The sequence below is a fragment of the Phyllobates terribilis genome, unplaced genomic scaffold (assembly GCF_046119375.1).
Source record: "Phyllobates terribilis strain yellow unplaced genomic scaffold, ASM4611937v1 Scaffold_11__3_contigs__length_659146591, whole genome shotgun sequence".
NCBI lineage: Eukaryota > Metazoa > Chordata > Amphibia > Anura > Dendrobatidae > Phyllobates > Phyllobates terribilis.
The window spans coordinates 865,040-878,763 of NW_027362771.1; positions in this window are offsets into that span (position 1 = coordinate 865,040).

The window sequence follows — 13,724 nt, forward strand, 5'->3', positions numbered from 1 at the left end:
TTCAATGGCTAAATTGATTGAATATTGTCATTGCACAAACAGTCAATTCTCTGCTTGGAAAGGAGGAATTCTGAAATGTTTTTCTTTTTCCTGCTCCTTTTAGCATGCTAAAGAAGATTCAAAGAGGGTGAGCTGCTACCTGTTTGCGTTCAGCCAATACCTTCAACCATTTCTGGTATATGAGTAACAGGACGTTTTTCAATGGCTAAAATCAATGAAAAATGTCATTGCACAAACAGTTATTTCTCTCCTTGGTAAGGTGGAATTCTGTAATTTTTTGCTTTTTCCTGCTCCTTTTACCATGCTAAAGAATATTCAAAGAGTTTGAGCTGCTATATGTTTGCGTTCAGCCAATACCTTCAACCATTTCTGGTATATGAGTAACAGGATGGTTTTCAATGTCTAAAATCAATGAATAATGTCATTGCACAAACAGTCATTTCTCTGCTTGGAAAGGTGGAATTCTGAATTTTTTTGCTTTTTCCTGCACCTTTTAGCATGCTAAAGAAGATTCAAAGAGGGTGAGCTGCTATCTGTTTGAGTTCAGCCAATACCTTCAACCATTTCTGGTATATGAGTAACAGGACGTTTTTCAATGGCTAAAATCAATGAAAAATGTCATTGCACAAACAGTTATTTCTCCCCTTGGTAAGGTGGAATACTGTAATTTTTTGCTTTTTCCTGCTCCTTTTACCATGCTAAAGAATATTCAAAGAGTTTGAGCTGCTATCTGTTTGCGTTCAGCCAATACCTTCAACCATTTCTGGTATATGAGTAACAGGATGGTTTTCAATGGCTTAAATCAATGAATAATGGTATTGCAGAAGCAGTAATTAATCCTCTTGGAAAGGGGGAATTCTGAAATTTTTTGCTTTTTCCTGCTCCTTTTAGTATGCTAAAGAAGATTCAAAGAGGGTGAGCTGCTATCTGTTTGCATTCAGCCAATACCTTCAACCATTTCTGGTATTTCAGTAACAGGATGGTATTCAATGGCTAAAATGAATGAATAATGTCATTACACACATAGTCATTTCTCTGCTTGGAAAGGTGGAATTCTGAAATGTTTTGCTATTTCCTGCTCCTTTTAGCATGCTAAAGAAGATTCAAAGAGGGTGAGCTGCTATCTGTTTGTGTTCAGCCAATACCTTCAGCCATTTCTGGTATATAGGTAACAGGACGGTTTTCAATTGCTAAAATCAATGAATAATGTCATTGCTCAGTCATTTCTCTGCTTTGAAAGGTGGAATTCTGAAATGTTTTGCTTTCTCCTGCTCCTTTTAGCATGCTAAAGAAGATTCAAAGAGGGTGAGCTGCTATCTGTTTGCGTTCAGCCAATACCTTCAACCATTTCTGGTATATGAGTAACAGGACGGTTTTCAATGGCTAAAATCAATGAATAATGTCATTGCAGAAACCGTCATTTTATTGCTTGGAAAGGTGGAATTCTGAATTTTTTGCTTTTACCTGCTCCTTTTAGCATGCTAAAGAAGATTCAAAGAGAGTGAGCTGCTATCTGTTTGCGTTCAGCAAATACCTTCAGCCATTTCTGGTATATGAGTAACAGGACGGTATTCAGTGGCTAAAATCAATGAATAATGTCATTCCTCAAAAAGTAATTTCTCTGCTTTGAAAGGTGGAATTCTGAAATTTATTGCTTTTTCCTGCTGCTTTTTGCATGCTAAAGTAGATTCAAAGAGGGTGAGCTGCTAACTATTTGTGTTCAGCCAATACCTTCAACCATTTCTGATATATGAGTAACAGGATGGTTTTCAATGACTAAAATCAATGAATAATGTCATTGCACAAACAGTCATTTCTCTGCTTATAAACGTGGAATTCTGAATTTTTTTTTCTGCTTTTTTTAGCATGCTAAAGAAGATTCAAAGAGTTTGAGCTGCTGTCTGTTTGCGTTAAGCCAATACCTTCATCCATTTCTGGTATATGAGTAACAGGACGTTTTTCAATGGCTAAAATCAATGAATAATGTCATTGCACAAACAGTCATTTCTCTGCTTTGAAAGGTGGAATTCTGAAATTTTTTGCTTTTACCTGCTCCTTTTAGCATGCTAAAGAAGATTCAAAGAGGGTGAGCTGCTATCTGTTTTCGTTCAGCCAATACCTTCAACCATTTCTGGCATATGAGTAACAGGATGTTTTTCAATGGCTAAAATTAGTGTTGAGCGAACATGCTCGACACTGCTCGGTACTAGTGTTGAGCCACCCCCGTAGTGTTCGAGTTCGGTTCGGTTCGTCGAACACCCGTGTGTTCGCCGAACTGTTCGTCGAACTGTTCGTCGAACACCTTCGAACACCGTTAAAACCAATGGCAGGCAAACAAAAACACATAGAAACACATAGAAAACACCTTCAAAGGTGTCCAAAAGCTGACAAACTGCTCAGAAGACACAATTAACACATGGAAAAGTGACAAGTACATATAGTCATGCGAAAAGAAAAGAGGTGGAGGAGTAAAAGGAGGGGGAGACACAGATATAAGCATGTCATGCCCTTCTAAAATCCAAAAAGTGAGAAGCCGACACGTTCAGTCCGCTCCTGCCCGTGCCACCTCCGCGTCGCCGGGTTTGTGCCAGAGCTGCGGTGAACCCTGACGGCCAGCCCCCCTCTCCCAATACTGGTGCCTGTCCGCTGGTGGGTCGAGCGAGCCCCCCTGTGGTGGAGGCAGCTCTAAGCTTTTTAATTTAAATTGTCTCTCTAATTTGAATGAATACACTTTAAATCCATTTACAAGGATCTATTGGAGGGCAAGTCTCATGCCAGCAGCCGCGTAATTCAAGCTCCAGTAGCGTCCACTAAAGCTGCTGCAGTTAAAAAGCTTTTATAAGGATCGAGCTCGGCTGTCCACCGCAAGGCATCCTACTGCCAGTCCCAGCCCCTATGCCTTGGGGTGCCTCCTGATGCTCTTCACTGAGTATCCCGTGGTCCCGAATCATTTCCTTTGAAAAAATTAAGTGTCCAAACTACAGGTGGTGTAGCTTGCTTAACAGCCGGGATAATCCGCTGACTAGCAGACACTGCTACTAGGCACAAAGTATTTCCTGGGCTAGATGCAGTTAAAAATTTGTAATTAGATACTCTCTTTGGATGCTGAGAAAGCATTCCATAGAGTCTCCTGGCACGCCATATATGATTCTCTTAAAAAGCTTGGGGTAGGGGTCTAGGGGACCCTTTTATAGCCAAAATCACGGCCCTGTATTGTAATACGCCACCTAGTCTGCAGATAAATGGAACTGTAGCACCCTGAGGGCTCGGTTGCTACAGAGGTATTGCACCTCACCCAGAGGTGTGATATCTCGCTCTCAGGTAAGGATGTAGTGTGGATCAGGACCCGACACCTGCATGCATTACACCACATTGCCGTGGGGCAGGGCAACCAATATGCCCCTGAGATGGGCACGACAGTCCCTGTCCCTGGCTGGAGTGGGGGGAGGGAACACTGAGGAAGGGGAACCCTGTAGTGCAGGAGCAGGGAGGAAGCAGTTCCTGGGTGCATTGAGAAGGGAGTATAAAAGGTGGGCACCATCTTAGTTCAGTGCAGAGAAGTCTGAGCAGAAGTGGCAGGGAGCAGGGGCTCTGCATGAGCTCTGCTCCGGAGGCGGGTCTAGTAACAGAGGCCCAGGCCTGGAAGAGGGAGAAGGAAGGAAGAGGAGCGGAGACGGCTCCAGGAACGACTAACGAAGGGATCCCAGGGGTGCGGACGGGCGAGTCGCCACCGCACGCCCGAATCCACCTGCGTGGAGGGGTCAGGCCAAAGGGGGAGACCGGTCCCCGAAACTAGTGGAGGCAGGAAACGACCCTCAGCTAGAAACAGGAGGCTGTGACATTTTATGTGGCGCAGCCCCTTGCTACACCCGCTAGGAAGGCACCAAATAGGGTCCGGGAAACTGGCGCCAAGTTTACCAAGAGGAGGCCCGAGGCAGCCGGACAGAAGGGTTGGTAAGAAAGGCCAGACAAAGGACACACAAAGGGGGTCCTGTGAAGCGCTCCAAAGTTATCTGGGAGTTGTCTGAGCCCCTCACCTGGTGAGCACAGTACGACGTGGGCAGCCGTTACCTGCAGACGTGGTCTGGATAATAAGAACTGTGAGTAAAGGCCCTGGACTGCATCACTGACTCCATGTCGTTACTGCTGCTGCCCTGCACCGTCACCCCCATCCTCCGCATACACTGCCCTGAGGCTATACTCCTCCCGTGGGGAGTTATGCTATGCTCTGCTGCACCCACAACACCAGCCTCAGCGGTCTGCCCTGGAGCGGCGGTTCACTCTGACCGCAATCCACGGGTGGCGTAGTCGGACATTTAAACATCAAAACCACATAAATAGTTCCGCCACTGGTTTGACCGCCCTGAGCCATGGAACCGATCGCCGCCACGGAGACTACAACCACCAGCATCCACCAAAAAGGGTCCGGCTCTGGGTGTCCCAAGGCCCAGGGGGCGCGTCAGAACTTTTTCATCACCTTTCACAATCACCAATGGGACAAGGCAGGGATGTTCTCTGTCCCCTCTCTTATACATCCTAGTGACGGAGCACCTGCTCTCATCAATTCGCCATAACCACAATATTAGGTGGATTGAGGTGGGAGGCACCGAGTACAAGTGCTCTCTATTTGCTGATGATGTCGTAGTATATATCACTCAATCACATATATCCATCCATGCTGTTATGGCTGAAATAGATCACTTTGTTACATGGTCAAATTTAAAAAATCAATGCAGCGAAGTCTGAGGCCCTCGATGTCTCCCTCCCCAAATCCATATAGGATTCCATCCAGTCCAACTTTCCCTTTGCCTGGCCCTCACAGGGTATCAAATACTTAGGAATTCCTATTCATAGAGACCTCTCCCATCTATGTTATCTTAATTTTGGACCCTTTATTGAACAATTCCATACAGACCACGGTTGGCAAGTTAGAACTGTAAGATTCACTACGTGAACCACTGGTGTTTTGTGGAAAAGCACATGTACACTGTGTTCCAAATTATTATGCAAAAAGTGTTTAGGAGTGATAAGGGAAGAATTTGTTTGTTTGTCAGTTAAACTCATTGATGGTGATGTGTGTCAGGGCTCTTTATATCACTGTAAGCAATTGCAGACACCTGTGCTAATTAGTTTGGCAGGTGTGTCCAATGAAAGGCAAGACTACTTAAGAAGGCTCTCTCACATTATTAAGCAGCCTACATTTTCTGCCAAAATGGGAAAGAAAAAGGATGTGTCGGCTGCTGAGAAGCAACAAATTGTGGAGTGTTTAGGTCAAGGCATGACTACAATCAACATTGTGCGATGATCAGGATGAAGTGTCTTGGCAATCAAGAAGTATGTAGCTGATTCACAGTACACACGTGTGCGTGCTGATAAGGGCAAATTGAGGACTCTTTCCTACAGGCAATTACGTCAGGTTGAAAGAGCAGCGGCAAAAAAGCCTTGTCATAGCAGCAGACAAGTTTTTGAAGCTGCTGGTGCCTCCAACGTCCCCCGAACAACAAGATGCAGGGTCCTTCAGAGGTTTGCAGCTGTGCATACGCCATCCTGTCGACCTCGTCTATCCTCTTCACACAAGCAGAAACGACTCCAGTGGGCCAAACATTACATGAAGACTGATTTCAAAACTGTTTTGTTCACGGATGAGTGCCGTGCAGCGCTCGATGGTCCAGATGGATGGAGTGGAGGATGGCTGGTTGATGGACACCCCATGCAAACACGGCTACAGCGCCAACAAGGAGGAGGTGGAGTAATGTTTTGGGCTGGAATCATGGGGAGAGAGATTGTCGGCCCCTTTAGGATCCCTGAAGGCGCTAAAGATGAACTCCATAATGTATGTGGATTTTCTCAAACAGCACTTCCTGCCATGGTTCAAGAAGAAGAACCGTGTATATCACAGCAAGATCATTATTTTGCATGATAATGCACCATCTCATGCTGCACATAAAACATCTGCATCTCTGGCTGATATGGGCATAAAAGGGGACAAACTTATGGTGTGACCCCCATGCTCCCCTGACCTCTACCCCATTCAGAACCTTTGGAGCATCATTAAAAGGAGTGTCTATGATGGCGGGAGGCAGTTCACATCTAAGCAACAGCTCTGGGAGGGTATTCTGTCCTCATGCAAAACAATTGAAGCAGAAACCATCCAAAACCTGACAAATTCAATGGACGAGAGAGTTCAGAAGCTCCTTTCGAACAAGGGGTCCTATGTGAAAATGTAACATCACCTAGAATAAAGTTTTGAGTTGAAAACTGTTTGATTTCAGTTTCTAACAACCTGTTAATGCTTATAATTTCAAAAATGACCATTTTTTTGGTCTTTATTAAAATGAAAAGGTTGATCGAAAAGTTTGGGGGATCTAAGAGTGTGGCAACCCAGTAGTCATGATTACTTCGAATTCTGACAATATGAGGGTCATGCTGCAGGTAGTGCAGCAAGAAGGCACTTATGTGTCTTGCGCATCTCGGAGCCCCAAAATTATTTTCCGGGCTAGATGCAGCTAAAAATTATTATTAATTTTAAATCTGGTGAAGCTTTAGTATAGATGGCCTAATAGGATCAGTGCTGCACACTGCTACAAAGCCCAAATTATTTTCCAGTCAAGATACAGAAAAACATGATTAGTAATTTTAAATCTGGTGGAGCTTATTATAGATGGCCTAATAGAATCAGTGCTGCACACTGCTACAAAGCCCAAATTATTTTCCAGCCAAGATACAGATAAACATGATTAGTAATTTGAAAGCTTAAAACGGTTGGTAGGGTGATTTTAACCAATCATCAAGCTTTTACTCTCCCCAGGATGACACAGGGGTAGAAAAGTCGTTTCGGATCCATGATTTGTTCATCTTTATGAACGTGAGTCTGTCTACATTATCAGTGGAGAGCCGCGTGCGCTTATCTGTCAGCACACCACCAGCAGCGCTGAACACACGTTCAGACAGAACGCTGGCTGCGGGGCATGACAAGATCTCCAAGGCGTAAGTGGCTAGCTCCGGCCATTTATCCAGATTGGAAGCCCAAAAAGAGCAAGGGTCCAGTGACACAGTCATGGCTTCAATGTTTACTTGGAGATACTCCTGTACCATCGTCTCTAGGCGTTGACTATGTGTCAGACTTCTTGTCTCCTGTGGCCTTGCAAAGGATGGGCTAAAAAAGTGGTGAAATGATTCCGCAAAATTGATGTTACCAGCAGATACTGTGGTTCTGTTACGGTTTGAGTGCTGAACACTTGACGGTCCCACGGTTGGCAAGTTGGAACTGTGAGATTCACTACGTGCACCACTGGTATTTTGTGGAAAAGCACATGTAAGATTCTGCAACAGTCTCTGCTGATACTCCTGGATGCATGCATCCCTTTCTATGGCAGGAATAATTTCTGCAAATTTACTTTTGTACCGGGGATCTAACAGTGTGGCAACCCAGTAGTCAGGATTATTTCTAATTCTCACAATTCGAGGGTCATGTTGCAGGTAGTGCAGCAAGAAGGCACTCATGTGTGTTGCGCATCCAGGAGCACCAAGTCCCTGTTGTGTTGGTGGCGAGGTAACAATCATGCTTCCTTCCTCTGTCCTCTCCCCCCAACCTCGCACAACAGAAATGTGATCAAGGTCTCCCTCATCTGATGAGTCTTCCATCAGTTCGTCCTCCACTTCTTCCTGGGCTCCTGCACCTTCCTCACTAGTTTGGCTGCTACCATGCACCCTGGTAAAACCATCTCCCCCACCCTCACATGCCTGCCGCCTTGGTGCTGCCGACCGTCTGGACCTTGCAGATGTTAGCCCTTCCGCATACAACTCCTCCTCCTCTACTTCCTCCACCTCCTCTTGTGCCACCACCTGACTCCGAATTCTGTTTAACATGTGCTCCAGCATGTAAATCACCGGAATAGTCATGCTGATAATGGCATCGTCAGCACTAAACATCTTCGTCGCCATTTCAAAACTGTGCAGAAGGGTGCATAGGTCCCTGATCTGAGACCACTCCTCTAGCGTGATTTGCCCCACCTCTGGATCTCGTTGGCCCAGGCTATATGTCAGAACGTATTGCACCAGGGCTTGTCGGTGCTGCCACAGTCGCTGCAACATGTGCAGAGTTGAATTCCACCGAGTAGGCACATCGCATTTTAGCCGGTGAAGTGGCAGGCCCAACGACTTCTGTAGAGATGTAAGTCGCTGAGCTGCGGGATGCGAACGGCGGAAGTGAGCACACAGCGACCGTGCCCTCTGCAGAAGGCCATCTAGTCTGGGATAGTGGGCTAAATATTGCTGGACAACCAGGTTCAACACGTGAGCCATACAAGGCACGTGTGTGACATTGCCCCGGCGAAGGGCCGCACCCAGGTTTGCAGCATTGTCGCACACGGCCTTCCCTGGTTTCAGGTCCAGTGGAGACAACCATTCATGAAATTGGTTCTCCAGAGCTGACCACAACTCCTCAGCTGTGTGACTCACATTTCCCAGACATTTCAATGTAAAAACCGCCTGATGACGTTGAGCCCTACTGCCAGCATAGTAAGGAGGTGTGCAGGATCCCTTCTGGGCAGTTAGAAAGCTTGTGGCATGACCAGACAGGCTTTGGGTGCAGGTGGAAGACCGAGAGGAGGTTGAGGAGGCAGAAGCAGTGGAGGAACTTTGACATAAAGAGGATTGACGCACAACTCGTGGGGACGGCAAGACATGGGGAGAAGCCCCTTGTCCTGCTGTCACCATAGTTACCCAGTGCCCAGTCAGCGACATGTAACGCCCCTGTCCATGCCTACTCGTCCAAGTGTCTGTTGTGAAATGCACCCTGTCACACATAGAGTTTCTCAAAGAAGCGGTGATGTTGTGTGCGACATGCTGGTGGAGCGCAGGCACACCTTTCTTTGAGAAGTAGTGCTGACTGGGCATCTGGTACATGGGCACTGCGACGGACATAAGGTCTCGAAAATCCTCTGTGTCCACCAGGCGGAAAGGCAGCATTTCTGTAGCCAAGAGCTTGCAGATGGTGAAATAGAACCTCTTAGCTTTCTCATGGCTAGGAGGAAATGGTCTTTTACTTGTCCACATCTGAGGGACCAAGGGCTGGCTATTGTGCTTAGACGGGGTTGATAAGGGTGTCCCCGGCAAACTGCCGGTCTGTGAGGAAGATGCAGGCGGACATGTTAGGTTGCCTTGATCCAAAGGTGGTGCTATCGATGTCGGACAGCGCTCAACACCAGCTGGTGTTACCACCTCCAAAGAAAATGATGACCTGCCAATCACGCTGGCTGTTGCGGGTAAAGAGGTGGCAGGTCTGCGCCCCAAAACAGGTGTGACTGCTGTCCCCCCAGTCACAGAGGATGAAGAGGCCGCGGATGCACAAGATATGGCAGACGGTGGTTGGCCCGGCCGGCTAGGCCGCATTGTAGCACACTGAGCTTCCCACTGCAACTTATGCTTCATGTCCATGTGCCGGTTCATGCATGAAGTACTCAAACTATGTATTTTTTGGCCTCTACTTAGCTTTTGCTGACAAATGTTACAGATAACACGAGTTGGGTCATCTTTATCGATCTGAAAAAATGCCCAGGCTATGCAAGGCTTAGCACCCATGCGACCTGAAGAGCCACCACGACTTGTGGTGAGAGGCAGAGTTGTGTTTGAGGATGCAGTTGTTGACGTGCTTCCAGTACTACGTCTCTGTCCAGGAAGGCGCAACCTGACCTCGTCGTCACTAGCATCTTCCTCCACCTCCTCTGCTGACCTCATCTCTTGGCTGACTGTGGGTTGACAGTAAGTGGGATCTCCAACCTCATCATCATCATCCTGTGCGTTATCACACCCGTCGTCCTCAGAGCCAACCTGTTCCTGCCCTGACAAAAAACTAAAGTTGTCGCTCCAATCAGGTATTTGAGTCTTATCATCGTCTTCCTCATTGTCTCCACCAACAGGAGTTACAGTTTGGGAATGAGGGTCTACATTATGGTCAGAACCTTCTGCGTCTGGTCCTGGATCCGACTCATAAAGATTCTGGGCATAAGTGCAGATCATTTCCTCGTCTGGATTCACAGAAGCGCTGGAGTCGACCTCTGATTCCCAGGATATAGTATGAGTAAACAGCTCTGCAGACTCAACCATCTGTTCTAACTCATACTCAGACGGGCAGCTGGAGATTTGGGAGCTGTGAGGAAGCAAGTGCGATTGGGGTGACACCTTTGAGGACTGGAGTATTTGTGATGTTGAAGTTGATGTGGAGGAGAGCCCACTTAAAGGAGCACTTGATATCCGTTGAAGCACCTGCTGTTTTTGTGCCTCATCTGGAATTTGTAGCGATTGGCGTGGCCGTAAGAAAGGGATCTTATCACATTGTCCGCTAAAAGAAGTAGACATTTTAGGTTGGCTGGAAGATGTTCTTTCTTCTGCAGATGTTACTGTTGCTTTAACACCTACCCCACGGACACAACCTTTTTTCCCCTTCCCAACACGCCTATTCCCCTTTCCACCAGCAGCAGGCCTTTTTCCACTCATTTTGGTGGTTAACTAATTAACAACTCTGGAGTTGTTTGCACAAAAAAACAATGGATGGGAACCGAGCAGAGCTGAGTGGCCAAACTGTGGTATTAGGCCAAAACTATTGGCTGGGTTAGATGCAGAAAAAAATTATATTCAATTTGCAACCTGATGGAGGTCAGTATAGATGGACTAATAGAGAAAGTCCCACACACTCCTAGAAGGCCAAATATTTTTTCAGAGCTAGATGCAGAAAAAAATTATATTCAGTTTGCAACCTGATGGAGGTCAGTATAGATGGACTAATAGAGAAAGTCCCACACACTGCTAGAAGGCCACATATTTTTTCAGAGGTAGATGCAGAAAAAAATATATTCAGTTTGCAACCTGATGGAGGTCTGTATAGATGGATTAATAGAACAAGTCCCACACACAGCTAGAAGCCCAATATTTTTTCAGAGGTAGATGCAGAAAAAAATATATTCAGTTTGCAACCTGATGGAGGTCAGTATAGATGGACTAATACAACAAGTCCCACACACAGCTAGAAGCCCAATATTTTTTCAGAGGTAGATGCAGAAAAAAATATATTCAGTTTGCAACCTGATGGAGGTCTGTTTAGATGGACTAATACAACAAGTCCCACACACAGCTAGAAGCCCAATATTTTTTCAGAGGTAGATGCAGAAAAAAATATATTCAGTTTGCAACCTGATGGAGGTCTGTATAGATGGATTAATAGAACAAGTCCCACACACAGCTAGAAGCCCAATATTTTTTCAGAGGTAGATGCAGAAAAAAATATATTCAGTTTGCAAACTGATGGAGGTCAGTATAGATGGACTAATACAACAAGTCCCACACACAGCTAGAAGCCCAATATTTTTTCAGAGGTAGATGCAGAAAAAAATATATTCAGTTTGCAACCTGATGGAGGTCTGTATAGATGGATTAATAGAACAAGTCCCACACACAGCTAGAAGCCCAATATTTTTTCAGAGGTAGATGCAGAAAAAAATATATTCAGTTTGCAACCTGATGGAGGTCAGTATAGATGGACTAATACAACAAGTCCCACACACAGCTAGAAGCCCAATATTTTTTCAGAGGTAGATGCAGAAAAAAATATATTCAGTTTGCAACCTGATGGAGGTCTGTATAGATGGATTAATAGAACAAGTCCCACACACAGCTAGAAGCCCAATATTTCTTCAGAGGTAGATGAAGAAAAAAATATATGCAGTTTGCAACCTGATGGAGGTCAGTATAGATGGACTAATACAACAAGTCCCACACACAGCTAGAAGCCCAATATTTTTTCAGAGCTAGATGCAGAAAAAAATTATATTCAATTTGCAACCTGATGGAGGTCAGTATAGATGGACTAATAGAATGATGCTATGCCCAAAAGATTTTACTTCACTAGGTGCAGTAAAAAAATTGGTATTCTATACACAGGTGGTATATCTTGCAACACAGATAGGCTACTCCACTGACTAACACACTCTGCAATAGGCCAAAAAGGATTAGCTTTGCTAGATTCAGCCAAATGCTGTGAAAAAAACTTGCACAGCACTGGCACAGACCTGCCTGGCAAAAACTGATAGGAACTGATGTAACCTAGTCCTGAAAAGGACTCCAATTACAATTAGTCTTTACTCCCACAATCTATCTATTTAAGAGCACAGACCTGCCTGATAAAAGTCGTAGGAAATGCTGTAACCTAGTCCTTAAAAGGACTGCAATCACAACTATTCCCTACTCCCAAGCTATCTGTAGATTTGTGCGAAAATTGGCTTGAAATTAACAAGGTATAGCGCACACAGCAACAGCGGTGCCGTCTAACACGCAGCTGCAGCAGTGAGAAAATGGTGGCGACGGGGAAAATGGCTTGGTCTTATAGGGCAAGGACATGTGACATACACTGCCAATGACACATGCCCTTGCTTGTGTGAAAAAAAGCACTTCGCTCCGTGTGTGCGCTGCTGATAGGCTGACAGATTGCACCTCCCCACTGTAAATGCGGGAAAGAGAAAAAAAAAATGGAGATCTTCATTGTTCCTGCAGAGATCCATCCCCTGCCCCTCCCCCCACCCCGCTGTACACTCAAACTGTGTATTAACATTAATTTTCATCATTACTGAGAAAAAATCCAGTTATGATTTTGGTGCACGAACAGTTATCGAACATAACCTCGAACAGCCGAATTTTTCTCAAATTGTTCGTGTTCGCCGAACGGCTCGAACACCGCCCAAAACAGCTCGAATTTGAGATTGGCGAACAGTTCGAGTAGAACAACGCTCATCTCTACATGTGACGCGCCGAGTGTACACGTGTGTGGGATACCCGGTGCCGGGTCTCTGGGGTCTGTAGTCTCCGTGGCGGTGACCCGGTCTCGTGGCTCAGGCTGGTCAAACCAGTGGCAGTCTTTCTTAGGTTTTGAGGTTAATTGTCCGACTGTGCCACCCGTGGATTGCGGTCAGGCAGTACCAGCGCTGCGAGGCAGACCGCTGAGGCTTGTGTTGTGTGCGCAGCATAGAATGGGATAACTCCCCTCGGGAGGAGTATAGCCTCAGGGCAGTGAGTGTGGATGATGGGGGTGATGGTGCACGAGCGCAGCAGAAATGACTCAGATTCTTTGCAGTGCAGTTCAGCGTCTTTACTGATGATTATAAGGTAGAACCCTCCCGGGAGTACTGGCTAGCATAAGAGGCCTGGTCAGTCTGTGAGCAAGCAGGAGTTCCCCTGGCCAGGTGGAGTTGTAGGCCTCCCCGTCTGTCTGCACTCTTCCTGGCTACCTTGCTGTAAGCGGGTAGAAGTAGTCCACGTCCTTGAGTGTACCTTATAGTGCTCACCCGTATGGCTGGTGACTTGGGGCCTTCTGTTAGCCTCCGCTCCACGACGGCGGTGCTGGTCCCTTGCTTGTGACTGAGCCTCCGGGCTTCTATGGCCAAAGGACCTGAAATCCCCTGCCGGCTGGTTTCTGCTGCTGGATATATAAGTCCTCACAGCTTCGGACTCCTGTGTCCGGTTCCTATTGTCTTCTGCCAGGGCGAGCTCTGCTCAGCTTCCAGCCCCTGGTCTTTAGCTCATAGCTCCTACAGAGCTCCTTGCTGTTACTTTCCCTTGCTCTCACTCTGACTCTGACTGTTCTCTGACTCACTCAACCCCACCCCAGATCCAGTTTATAAGGGCAGAATTCTCCCCTCCCAGGATTGGGGCAGGAGGATGTTGCATGTTTAAGG